The sequence below is a fragment of the Pygocentrus nattereri genome, chromosome 17 (assembly GCF_015220715.1).
Source record: "Pygocentrus nattereri isolate fPygNat1 chromosome 17, fPygNat1.pri, whole genome shotgun sequence".
NCBI classification, from domain to species: domain Eukaryota; kingdom Metazoa; phylum Chordata; class Actinopteri; order Characiformes; family Serrasalmidae; genus Pygocentrus; species Pygocentrus nattereri.
In genome coordinates, this window is record NC_051227.1 from 19,684,227 (window position 1) to 19,698,451 (window position 14,225).

General features: G+C 40.6%; 1 protein-coding gene across 7 annotated transcripts in view; it reads left to right on the forward strand.

Moving 5' to 3' along the window:
- The first annotated feature begins 1,914 nt into the window (after window positions 1-1,914).
- The window catches only part of robo1 (roundabout, axon guidance receptor, homolog 1 (Drosophila)), a 331,113-nt gene continuing 318,802 nt past the window's right edge, over window positions 1,915-14,225 (forward strand). For 6 of the 7 annotated variants that reach the window (XM_037546677.1, XM_037546676.1, XM_037546679.1 and 3 more), the window contains exon 1: window positions 1,916-2,131. The gene's annotated coding sequence lies outside the window, so the exon portion shown is untranslated. Of the gene's footprint in view, window positions 2,132-14,225 lie in introns of all 7 variants that reach the window. The other variant, XM_017707190.2, reaches the window with a different exon arrangement.

A 14,225-nucleotide genomic window follows, 5' to 3' on the forward strand; every position in this document is an offset into this window, starting at 1 on the left:
TTGAATATTTGCATAGTCACGAAAGTTTACAAATCTAATAATAAATTAGGATTTTTGATCATATACAAATTAGCTTTCCTAATATTGCTCATTCTCATCTTTCAGTACCATGACATGTCTAGAAAAATAAAGAAAAATAAAGACATGTCAGAACTTCATTCCACCAGAGAGTGTTGTCAGTCTTTCGTTAAGTCAGAGGCTCTAGTCTATTTGGAGAAAATAATTCTCGACCCAAGGCACAAACACCTGCCATTCACTATGGATGTAGGTAAATGCTCCATAAGAAACAAAAATGAAGACCTTCTTTCAACTTTTAACAGCAGAGCTATTGTGGACAAGAGCCCTGCACTGCAACCTAGTGCAACATTTGAAGTGATGGCCAAGAAACTGCGAAATGTCGACCCGTCCAACATAGTGGACTAAAATTCAGGATTATAACACACAAACAATTGAGCTGACCCAGGCACATCTTCACCAGTACTGTGAGAACCTATATGCGTGTGTGTGCCAGCTATGTACATGCCTTTAGGGGGGTGGTGTTGGTATTCAGTGAATATTATTCAAATAATAACATGAAAATTGATTATCAAATTTGGCTGGAATGCCCATCTCTAGCTAAAAGCAGTAGTTTAATCATTCACCCTTAGTGCTCTAACCTGTTAAAAGAGTGCCTAACTCTAAGTCTGTTTAAATGCAGATGTGGGTAATAACTAGTTACATTTCCCCAGTGTTAATGGATTTGTACTTTTCTGAGTGTTATCAAACACTGTGAAACTTACTCTCATTTCTTTTTTTTTATGGTTTTCAGCTTTATCTTTTATATTTTATACCATAAGAATCCCAGAAGTGAAGACTAGTGCCTAACTACAGTTCCTAAGCTGTGAGGCTTCCACTACAGTTCTACAAGTCACAAGCATGTTTACCCTCCAGTTTCCCAACAAACCCCACCCACTGGAATGAGATTGGTTAGTTGTGTGCTACCTTCCAGAGACTAGAAAATATATCACAATACAAATCACCATTAACTTGGTACATTTTTATGTCATCTTTATCTACAGTGTGCATGTTGTCTCAGAGGATGTACTGACTGACCATACGTTACGACTCATATACTTGGGTAACGTGGAACCTGCCTGATTTTACCGCTGGTAGTCACAACTTTACGAGTTTACGCATAGGGTCAGAATACACCATTTGTCATCAAGGCCAGCTGGTAAATTGATCACATGGTCCAAGAAGCCAGATGGAATTACTGGCACCCAGGCGTAAACACAATGCTACACAGATTAAAGAAGTATGATGAAAGTAGGTTTTAGTTATATGGATGAATAATATGAACCTGCTACACTTTTGCCACTGTTCACTACAGGTGTTTTTTTTTTTTTTTGTTTTGTTTTTTTTTGCACTTCTGGTCGTTCAATGTTGAGTGTCTTGCCATTTTACTAGGTGATGAGGGCAACCAATACACAACCATTTCTACCAACAATCTTGGCTTAGGAGGCGGGACACAAATGGACAAGGAGGTGTGACAACACTAGCCAATCCGGGGGGCGGGGTGGGGTGGGGGGAGGGTTCTTTAGCCAATCCCAACACAATGGATGAGGGCTGGAGAGGGGGTGGGGGCTTAGTAACAAATGCCAGCTCAAGGCGGGGGCGTCATTAAGCAATCCCAGCGCAAGATGAGGACATTACTAACCAATCCCAGGGCAGGTAACGGAACCCTACCAGCCAATCCTAGCGCAGGAGGTGTAACACTACTAGCCAATCCAAGGGCAGGAGGCGGAACACTGCTAGCCAATCTAAGTGTAGGAGGTGGGACACTACTAGCCAGTCTCAGCACAGGAGTCGATATTTGACTGAATACGGGTGGGTAAAAAAAAAATCCCACTTGAGCTTCTCCTCAGCGATTGAGGTTGAGTCGCCTCTCTTTCAGCAGCGTGGAGGGGCTTCTCCACCTGACTCCTCTCTGCTCTGCCTTCTCTGCCTTGTTCTGTTTCTCTGAACGCAGTCACAGGTGAGAGCGAAGCCTATCAAGCGTGGAAAGTTTGTGCACGTCCGGGTGAAGACATGGAAGTGTAGTGTGGCGTGCAGTGAAGTCTGTTCTGGGGTCAGATAGGAGAAGGAAAAGCGGGTAAGTATTTCACTTTTACACTCAGACTGTCGTGTCTGTGCATCATGTCCACCGAAGCGTTTCAGCAGCAGCGAGGTTGAATTTGCGCGGCGAGATTTGTGAGTTTTCGAAGGACTAAAGTTAAAGAAGTTCATACTGTCCAGCTCAGGATGAGCGAAACTAGGGAAGAGTCCTCGCAACGCCAGATCAGCCGCGCTCTCGTCTCAGCGCTGTGCAGATAAGTTGAAGTGCACGACGCTGCATCAGCTCCGGAGCATCGCACTGCAGACGCGGTGCTGTGGAGGTACAGTGGAAATGACGGGCATCACTTAAAGTCCTGTTGTTCAGCCCTGGGTGCTGATAGAATCCGCAGCTGGACTTAAATGAACACTGTAGTTGTTACTTGAACATGGAAGCTGTTAATTCACCACTGCAGATCTTTCTGTATGGCACTGGAGAACTGAGAGGCAGTTTTTTGGTCTGTAGTTGGGTCTACTCGTTGCTTAGTCTCATTTCAGCTTTGTGCAGGTTCAGGTTAGCACGTACTGACTGGTATGGGCGACAGTGAACAGTCTCGTCTCCCTCATTTACTCTCTGAATGTCTGTTCCTGAGATGTGGGTCTGCAGTGCGATTCTCTGGCGATCCTGAAGTCAAACCCCTGTCATAAAACACGCTGAAGTTCCCCATAGACGTCTCGCACACGGGAGCTGTCCACCATGCGGCGGTGCTGAAAGTTTCAACGCGTGCCAATGGCGAGTAGGAGTAGAGGTGTGCGCTGCATACGCGGGTGGTGTTTCTGTTGGTCGGGTAATGTCCTTCATAAATGTATGAAATGGAGAATAGCCCTATGAATTAATCATCGACCTCACAACGTGCCCGGTTTGTTTAATGCAGTGATTATAATGTGGCCTTTTTGCACCGCGCTGGGCTTTGTACCCAGGAGAAAGCTGCACTACAGGGTCTTCCAGGAAAATGAAAGTGGTTTCAAAACGTTGGCAGCTGAATGGAAAACAGAGGAGAGGCAGCTTGAATCTGCAACTAGTACATCTGTAATAGGCGGTATAATTTCAAAATAGTAAAAAAATAATAATAAACACATTCACACAAAGAGTGATGGAAAACTGCTAGTGCTTTGTGGAGTATTGTGTGAGTGAGCGAGTCAGTCTTTGCCTTTCTATGCATGTGGAAATGCCTCAGTAAAAAGAGCATCATTCAGCCACACAGATATTTTCTGGCAATTTGATTTCATTCACAATTATCATAAACCCACTGGCTGCAAGACTGCCGTGCAATTTGAGTGCACTCTTCCTTTCTGCTGTTTACCACTGAAACGTAGTGCTTTTTGGAACTTCTTTCTTATACCAGCCTGCCAGGGAGCCTTTTGGGAAGCAGTAAAGTGTGACTGGTTTTAAATCCGGTGACTTGTGTTCCTTGTGGATTTCGATTAAAATGTGAATTTGGGGGATTTTGGAGAGCAGGTGGAGCAGTGGTGTGTAAAATACTCTATTTCTCGCTGGCACTCGGCATCTTTATGCCGCTGGTCCCATGTGTGACCTCTACTGTGGCATGGGCCTCACCTCACTGAATTTGCTCACTGCCATGCCAATTTCTAAAGTGCATGCCCCAGTAGATGGCTTTGGACCTGAGCCAGCCTCACAAGATTTCAATCTCTTTTCTATCTGCTCTTCATTTACTGTGTGTAACCCCACTCGGGTTCTCCAAACATGAATGCACAGCCCAATATCGTGGATGTGCATGGATTTATAGTACCATGCAATAGTCAGAGACCAGTCTTTATTTATCCTTCATTTATTGGATTTCCAGCCAGAATGCCCATTAACTACACATTTTCCCACCCTTTGTCTTTATTTCAGCTTCCTGCCTTTTCATTATCGTTATTTCCTTTCAATCTGCAGGGATTATTTTTCCACACCTCCAAAGTTCAGTCTTAGAAGTTGGTTGTTTTTTCTGCTTCTCGTAATCCAAGTCATCCAAGTAAACGCGTGATATTTATGGTGATGGTGAGGTCTGAGCTCTAGGATGGCTAGTCCATTCGGTTCTGAGCACACAAGCAACTTCTTTGTTTGATTGTTTTTTTTTTCTTTTTTTATCTCTTTCTTTTTCTCAGTAACACATCATTTCAGACTCATAGCATTGAGTTGTCTATCCACAGTGAGAGGATGGACACAAGCACCTGTGGATATTTTTAGATCTGAAGTGAGAATGGAGTTCTGTCTCTCAAAGATGAAAGCTCTTTATCCTGTTTATATGATGAGGGCAACTTTGGCGGTCTGCCATATCTTGCATAGTTGTTAGAAGTCCCATTTCCTCTCTATCTTTTAAAATATTGTTTTAACAGTTTTGTAAACTCTTGTTTTTCATGTATTTTCCTTCCTTGTATCTATTTTCATCAGGAATATCTTCTGAAAAATTAATTTCTTGTATTTAATGACCTTTTTGATGTATTCTGATATATTCTTCCTGACTTTCCTCTTCTCATTCATCTTACTAAAAGAAATCCAAGCATGGCAACCCACACCTAATGACCTAGTGGGGCTGTATGCTCCATTATGTACTGTACATAGGTGCTTAATGTGTTTAAATGGTTCTTTGATGAATGCCATAGAAAAAAATCATCTTTATTTGGTCTCACTTTCAATGAATTATTGATTTAAATGAGATGTGTGGTGGACTTTTGCACCGATTAAAGTATTTTGCTGGAAATATACATCTAAGTCAAGAATAATTCCGGAATCTTTATCAGTTACTTCTTGCAGACAAGATTATTTGTACATACACTGCATACTTTGTATAAGTGCAAATTTCATTTTTCTATTATTTGTACCTAAACATGCCTTATAGCAGTACTCAGCTGAACAGCCTCATCACATCAGTGTAGCCTGTATGAATTCATAACATCTCTTTACTTAAGTCAACCCGGCCTGCGTGGAAATCTCAGTGCTGGCTTGTCTCATAGCCATGAAAAATGTTTGTGCAGTTTGATTACCTATTCTGAAGATGTCTCAGTAGCAAAATGAATCTCACCAGCCAATAGCCTTGCTCTTATCCAGAAAGCCCTCACTGTGTGTTCTATTCAATCTCTGTTGTTCTGAATACTACAGCTGTGGATGGTAAATACAGGGTCAGGTGCGCTTTGGAAGGAGACATTTGTTGTTATACTCTTTCCACCTGTATTTCCCTGCCTATACAACTTGCACTACATTAGTCTCTCTCTCTCTCTCTCTCTCTCTCTCTCTCACTCTCACTCTCACTCTCACTCTCACTCTCACTCTCACTCTCACTCCCCCTCTCTCTCTCTCACTCTCTCTCTTACTCTCTCTCTCTCTCCTTCTCTCCCCCTCTCTCTCTCCCCCTCTCTCTCTCTCCCTCCCTCTCTCTCTCTCCTTCTCTCCCCCTCTCTCTCTCCTTCTCTCCCTCTCTCTCTCTCCCTCTCTCCTTCTCTCTCCTTCTCTCTCCCTCCCTCTCTCTCTCTCCTTCTCTCCCCTTCTCTCTCTCCTTCTCTCTCTCTCTCTCTCTCCCTCTCTCCTTCTCTCTCCTTCTCTCCCCCTCTCTCTCTCCCCCTCTCTCTCTCCCCCTCTCTCTCTCTCTCTCTCTCTCTCTCTCTCTCTCTCTCTCTCTCTCTCTCTCTCTCTCTCTCTCTCTCTCCTTCTCCCCCCCCTCTCTCTCTCTCTCTCTCTCTCTCCTTCTCTCTCTCTCTCTTTCCTTCTCTCTCTCTCCTTCTCTCCTTCTCTCCTTCTCTCTCTCTCCTTCTCTCTCTCTCTCTCTCTCTCTCTCTCTCCTTCTCTCTCTCTCTCTTTCCTTCTCTCTCTCTCCTTCTCTCCTTCTCTCCTTCTCTCTCTCTCCTTCTCTCTCTCTCTCTCTCTCTCTCTCTCTCTCTGTCTCTCTCTCTCTCTCTCCTTTCCTCTAGATGACTGTTTAAATGTTTGCAGGATTACAGTCAATGAAGGCTCGTAGGAACTGTTATGAAACTTTGACGTTTATCAATAAAATTTGATTTTAGTGTGCAAGTGCAAATGGGCAAATGGATGCTCTCTGTCCTGAACATTAGTTACTATAGGAAAATGCCAAATGCCACAGAACTACTGATCTATATTCAGTAAATACAAATACATTCTTTTATAGCGACAGTTGTAAGGTTGGGCAACCTTTACAGAATAATGTTAACAATGCCATTCAAGTTCAGTTGCTGTTTTTCTGTCACCATATGTGACTTTAGATAGCATTATTCATTTCATGTGATATTTATTTTATGTGCATGTGGAGGACACACTGCTAGGACAGGTGTATTTGTTTGGTTGCCATGGTAATAAATTGGTTGTCAACATAGTGCATTTTGATTACGTAACATTCATCTAAGGCGACTTACACTATGTAGTGAATCTACCTACAGGGGACTTCATAACACATGCAAAAACACTGCATACATTTTTTTTATAAAGCAATACATGAATTTTCACAATACTATTTATGAAAGGCTCAGGTCAGTGATTGCAACATGACATAAGATGTACTTTTACATTGTAACTGAAGTAGAAATTTATAGAAATGATATCTTGTGTTATTAACTAGGACTGTCTTCCAAGTTCCATTATTTGAGAATGTTTCTTCATTAGAGTGGTTCTTCAAATGGAACAAATGTACACCACTTTAGTTTAAATTCCTTAAATACTATACAATCTGATTTATTTGATAAAATATTTGTCATCTTGTGATTACTGGCATAAGCTGTTCATATATACCCAAAGATTTCTTTAGAAATATTCAGTGCTTGTGCAGTGCTCGTGCCTCTGTGTAGGTAGGCTTCAAATAAAGTTTCACCGTTAATTTATTAAGTTAAATGACATTTTGCTAACATTTTGGGCAGCTTGCCCATCATTGCAACACCAGCTACCAAAGTAAGGATTTGTGAGCAGAGCATAGAGAAGTCAACTGCAGTGCTGGAAACATAGGCCTAATAAGAAATTTTAAAAATGCAGTTTCTGAATTCAGATGAATTTGCACATGATTAATCATTTCAAAAGTCTATTCAGGTAAAACATTTACTCATTTGCATGTGGAATACAGTGCTTTAAAGGTAGAATTAGGCTGGAATCAGATGTGAGGTTCCAAGTGAGAAACATTGTTCATGAACTCAGGAGGGTAAGCATGAGTTACATTACATTACATTCCACCAACATTCTATATGCTTGTTTTTTTCTGCTTAGTCATTTTTACACTGTAGGGTAAATTGAATTGGTATTCAGCACAAAAGCACCTTTCCAAAAAGCCTGAAGCTCTCGACCTTTTTGCTTTTGGTGGGAGTGATTTTTATTAGCTGCCCAGGATGTAACAGGGGATATGTTCCTCTGGGGTGGTTTGATTGAATCTTCTCCAGTCCTGAATGTCTGCTCATGCCTAAGGGGGTGTGTAGCTATGTGTTGGGAGTGGCTCTGACCAGGTTATCTTAACCCCTGTGCTGTGAGTAGTCCAGGCATGCTGGCTGGAGAAATAGTGCCAGATTCATATATACAGAAAAGCGGGTCAGCTTAAAACATCCCTCACAAAAAGAGATTGTGGGAAAGCCTTTATTTTTAAATAATGGTACTATTCTCAGTATAGCCCTACAATGGTCTAGTGACCTGTCCAGGGTGTATCCTGCCTTGTATCCATTGACTGCTGGGATAGGCTCCAACTTCCCACACAGAAGGACACAGAAGGAGAAGCGGTTTAGAAGACCAAAATTATATGAACACCCTTCCTAATTTTTTAGCACATAGTAATGCATTCTCCCTAGACACTGGCAGTAGAGTGTGTCTTTAATGTGACTTTAAATGTGGTGCTGTCATAGGACACCACCTAAACCTTGTCAGTTTGTGTATTTCTACATGTGCTATCATTGTGAAAAGGAAGAACAATAACAGAGCCATGAAGAATAGACTATGCAAACTCCCAGAGCGGAACCACCAAGCGCTGAATCACACAGTATATAAAATTTGCTGATCCGCTCTTGTATCACTCACTACAGTGTTCCAAACTGTCAGTGGAAGCAACATCAGCACCAGAACTGTACATTGGGAGCTTCATGAAATGGATTTCCATGGCTGAGCAGCTGCATAGAAGCCTAAGATTACTTCATGCAATGCCTAGCATTTGCTGGAGTGGTGTAAAGCATTCTGCCACAGGACTGTGGAGCAGGTTGGTGGAGGAGAAATAATGGAGTGAGGCTGTTTTTCAGGGTTTGGACTAGGCCCCTTAGTTACAGTAAATAGTGATGCTATTCCATACAGAAACATGTAAGACAATTATATGCTTCCAACTTTGTTGCAGCAGTTTGGGAAAGTCCCTTTCCTGTTCCAAAATGACTGTGCCCCTATGCACTAAGTGAGCTCCCTAAAGATGTGGTTTAACAAGTTTGGTGTGGAGGAACTCCAGTGGAGTTCAGAGTCCTGACCTCAACCCTACTGAACATGTTTGGGAATGAATTGTAACATTGATTGCAAGCCAGGACCTCTTGTCCAACATCAGCATCTGACCCACAAATGCTCTTTTGACAGAGTGGATGCAAATTCTCAGAGATACACTCCAAAACATTGTGTAAAGCACTCCCAGAAGAGTGGAGCGTGGGGAGGCCAGGGGCAGGGAGTGCTGGGGGGCTGGGGGGGAGCAACTCCATAGTAATACCTATGGTTTTGAAATAGTATGTCCAACAGGTTGATGTAGATGTGATGGTCAGGTGTCCGCATACTTTTGGTAATATAGTGTATGTTCATAGTGCCACATTCTGTAACATATTTTAATCTCTTTTTTGCCATGAGAAAAAAAACAAATGTGAAATTGCAGGAAAGGCTAGTACTACTGAAAAATAGTGCCTGTTCTGTAATGCTGAGCACTGATATTAGCTCTCTAGCTGTAGTGTCTTAATCATTATTCCGGCATGTTTTAGCAAGTAGCCTTTAGCAAGCCCTGAAGCACCACAGCTTAGGATGTGTCTATGGTGTTTTAGCACTATAGTCGGACAGAATTCGACAACACCATCTGTGAAGAACACACTGCCTGGAAACATTTAACCCCTTGGAAAAAAAGCATGTCTTCTCCCTTTTTTGTGTTGCTACCGCAGTGAAATGCTGCATTATTTAAAAGGTTTTAATGTCATAAAACAGCTTGGGTCTCAGCGGGGGGTCCGAGAAATAATTGGGATGTTTTTTATCCTCGGTTCTTCTTAAATGTGCTTTGTAAGTCAGGACTTTCCTGGGTGTCCTGTGTGAACTGTGGCCAAGGCAGCCTGCGTGTCCCCGGAGAGGAAGGCCCTCTTTGTCAGTCAGCCACTTCTGTGAATCCACTTCCTTTTCTGGGGAACCAAGGCCTAGATTTAAAAACCCACCCCTGCGCTTCTCATCATGAAAGACAATCAGCACAGTCACTATCTTCATACAGCACGCTTTAAAAAATATCTGCAGAGATATTTTTCCACACCTCCAAAGTTCCGTTTTAGAAGCTGGTTGTATTTTCTGTTTCTCATGATCCAAGTAATTCCAGACACATTCAATGTTAAGATCTGGACTCTGGGGTGGTCAGTGCATTGTTCTAAGAATACCAGCAGCTTCTTTGTTCGGTGAGTCTTGATTTTCTCAGCAGTATGCATAGGTTCATTGTCTTACCAAGGAAATGAATTTCTTCCCAAACAAACATTTCCCAGGAAGTATTATGATATTAAAATTTATTTGTACCTGTTAGCATTCATGATGCCTTCAATAAAAACAAATGGCCAACTCCAGATGTTGTTGTTGTTGTCATTGTTATATATCCCCAAATGTTCACTGACTCTCCACCATAATTAACTGTAGTAGACATGGTTTGAATATATTTACAGTCATATGCAGAAGTGTGGGCTCTCCTGGACAAATGACATGCAAGTAGAGAGAACACACTACTGCACATTTTAATGCACAGTTCCTGTTGATTTGCTCAATTTAACAAACTGGGGTAGACAAAACATAAAAGGTGGAGCAAAAGATTTTTGTTTTTTTCCCCCAATATGTAAAACTGTGCGAATAAGTAAATTAGCAGGACAGATACTTTTCTTTTTTTTAAACAAAATGTAATTGAATGTTTGATGTAAAGTGAAAAAACTGAGGATGTTCAAGTTTTTGCATATGATGTATATACATATACACAGTTTTGGTACAAAATAGGCTTCTTTTGAAAGAAAGGTAAATAAAGATAAGTAAAAGTAGAAAAAAAAGACACAGCCTGGTTTAGTAGTTTTAGTACAGAATAAGTGATGCAAGCGGACTATATTTTTTGCAACTGAAGAAGCTAAATCTCTGTTTATGTTGTCATATGATTCTTCAACAAACAGCTGACTTTCATCTACTGCTTGCAAACACACAGACTCAACAGCAGCAGCAGTGAATTACAGTTTTATCTGAGACAATAGAGTTGGATGTGATGGGTGCACTGTGTAAACTGATAAGCCATCCATCAAAACTAAACAACGCTTCATACAGTCATTTCAAGGTCGGTGGAACTGCATAAGCTAGCACCCGCAACAAAGAACTATATCATCTCATTCCACATTATAGTTTTGGTAGTAAATATTTGATCGATCAGTACCGCTAACATATTTTGAGCATTTGGACTATATTCAGTAGGCCCAGTTGGCTTGTGTCATTTAATCAGAAGCAAACAAAATTTTGAAGTCCAAGACTGGTTTAGCAGAAAAAGCCTCTGCTCTTTGGATCAGTGACCCAGTTAGTCCTGGCAGGAGTGGGTGAATAGCACTGAGGGGAAAGTTGTCCTGGGAGCATTACAAGTTTTGGGTCACGGTTAAAGCTAACAGTGAATTTAGTTTAACACTAGGAATGTCTGCCTTCTTTGAAAGGTTTAGTGGTGCCTTTCTAAAAAAACAATGACCTAAAAGCTTTGGAGCAATGCCATAGAAAAAACAATAGAAAGAAAGGAAAGAAAGAAAAAAGAATTTTATTGATCTTGGAAGGAAACCGCAGTGTTTCAGTAGCAAGACATATAATTGCACAAACTTACATAAACTATGCAGAAAAATACAAAATTGAAATAAATCTAGACAGAAGTTAAAGTACAAGAGAAATAAAAGTATAAAAGTCTACCTATTTACTTACATTTTTACATATGAGACAGATTCGCTATATTTACAAGACAGCAGGCACTGAGTGGTATGAGGTAGTCTAACAGCACTTATTATAGACATGACTAACTCTGAGTTGCATCAGTATTGTAGTGTAAATGCCATAGAAAAGCTCATTTGAAACCACTCATGTCCAAGTTTAGAGCAGTGGTTCTCAAACTAGTCCTTAGGGCCCCCAGACAGACCATTTTAGGGAATGCTGAGGAAACATTTGACAACTTCTGCTTTTTGGATGATTTAAGTGATTTTTCTATATTGGAAATTTTTAATATATACAAGAATGCGAATGTAAAGCATGCACATCTTCAAAAAACTGTTGCTCCTAATTTCTAAAGAGTTTAATTCTCACCACTGTGATGTGATGTTGAGTGAAAATGCTATTCAGATTAATGTGGTAACAAAGATTCACTTGTGTGTGTGTGTGTATATAGAGCATTGTGCAAAAATCATCAGAGAAAGCCATATATATCTATTGAACTCACTGAACAAGCATTTATTTGTGCAAAATGCATGCTAGAGCTAAAATATCTTAAAATCTAAGACATTAGAATTTAAACATTAATTTATTCTAGAACTTACATGTTAACAAATAAACAGTACATTGCCATTTTCTGTGTGATTTTGTTGGCTTACCCATTTCCAATGCTGTCATTGGGGAAGTCCAGCATTTTAAGTATCATCCAATACCTAGTTTATCTGAACAATTCAATTAAATCAGGCATAGCTGAGCATAGCAGGGCATGTTACTGGTCATTTACATCTCTTATTCTGATTTAAAAACTCCCAGGCATTACGTTTTCTGTCCATGTTCTCTAACAAAGTATTGATGCATGGCAGGGCCTTTGCTGCCATTTGCTTTTAATTCTACATGTTGTCCATCAGCCCACACAACCTACCATTCCCTGTCTTTGAGTCTATCTGTCTGCTTTACCCCTGTTCCATCTCCAGAAAGGGCTTTTGAGTGACGCTGTGGGCAGCGGTCTCTGCAGTAACACAGGTGCCCCTTTGTTATAATCTCCACCCCTCCATTATAGCCCCTCCTTCAATTTAGGGTCAAGGGTTAGTACTTCTACAAGGTCATCTCATCCCTAACCTTGAGACCCCCACCAAACCACCCTCTCCATCCATTACATATGTTTCAAAGCATCTCAGGCCTGTGTGATATTTTCAATATTTCCTGACACGCTCTATTAGGCCCTTTAATGTAGTATCATAACAAACAAGGCTGAGATTGGCTAAGCTAGACCCCATCTGTCTGGATGTGTGTCAGCAGGTCTGACTTCACTGTAACTAAGATGGATGACGTGGGCTGCCTGTGCTTCCCTGACTGCCGGCCAAAGCCTCAGGCCCTCGCTGCTTATTGAAATGACCTAATGTGGATTCAGAATCAGCAGGGAAGGATATCTATCTATATCAGGGTGTAGGAGACAGGGGGTGCCCTGTGTGTTTGTGAGAGAATGAGTCAGGTAGTTCCAGTGCCTGTTGTCTCGCGTAATTGAAACCAAAAGTGCAATCCGTTTGGTAGAAAATAAATTAGGGTTGCTATGGCACTTTTTACGCATGTTTAAATACACTGAAAGCTGACAGATCATTTTGCAGGCCAAGAATTTTGGTTCATGATATTTTTCTAACTACATCTCCAAATATCCATGTGAATAAAGTTGACTTTTTGGCAGGAGAGCAGCATAAAACAATGAATTGATTATTTCCTGGAGAAACCTTCCTTTGTAGTTGAGCAGGAGTCCAATGAATAATAAATTAAGATTCATTGATTGGGGTGGTGCTTTTAAATGAGCACCAATGTGTTTCATTTTGACTTTTTAATTGACATATTTCTTCAAGTTTACAAAGGTTTCACAGCCATTTTATTCATGCTTCACCCATAAATGCATTTAGCCTCACAGTTGTTATGTACAAAATGTTGCATTTCTAACTGGAGCATGTATAGATCCCTTAGCATGTTGGGACTGGGCCTACCCAGGCTGATCACAGACCTACCTAATCAAATGGGGAAAGAATATTAAGCTGCACTTTTTAAGACAATAGAATCTGATTTGTTTTATATGAGTGCTGTCATTGTATTTTGGACAATCAAGTATTATACTCTGTCTAGCTCCGCCTTGCCGTTTTTTCAGACTGTTTGTTATCCTTACCAATACCATTATTATCCACCGTTGCCTCGAGCCTTCAGTTTGTTATCAGCATGTCTGTGTTTTTGAATTTGAAGCTCCAATTGTGGTCAATGACAAATTAAATGACAAATGTCAAATTAAACATATACTTCCAGTCTTCATTGGTAATAAATAAGTGATCCATAAACCTTTTTCATGTCCACTGTGCAGGATGCTTTAGCCTAGAATGATTAGATTCAAGTTTTCAGTTTGTTTGTTGGTTTTTTTTTTATTGTCTTTGTACATCTCAGATGTCCAATTTGTCAATTTCACTGGGCAAAATTTGTGGCTGTGGTGAACAGAGGACACTTTTTAATGAAACCTGTTGCAGTGTTGGTTGGTTTTATGTAAATCCAGTTTTCTGGTTGATTGCTGTCGTTTTGTATCTGCACAGGGCAGAAGCATTAGAATAGGCAGGGTGATGATGGCACTGCTATTAGAAATAGGCAATAGCCTGATATATTGATATTGTTTTTGGAAAATGTATCCACAATATTGGCCTACCTCATTTTCACAGGTCTACTGAAAAATATATTTCTGCTTATGCCGCTAGTTGATATGCTGTTGTTTCACATGAACACTTCATCTACATTTAATAAGTTACTTTTTTCCTTTATATTGTCGCTGTCCAAAGAAAAGCATGTATTCCAATTTTTTTTTATTTGAATTTAAGAAGCTGTCCTTTACATTGTGTGAAATCTCATGATGAATGGACCAATATAAATGCTCCAGAATTGCTTGGAATAAAATTTCTTTTCATTACCTTAAACTGGAAGTAAA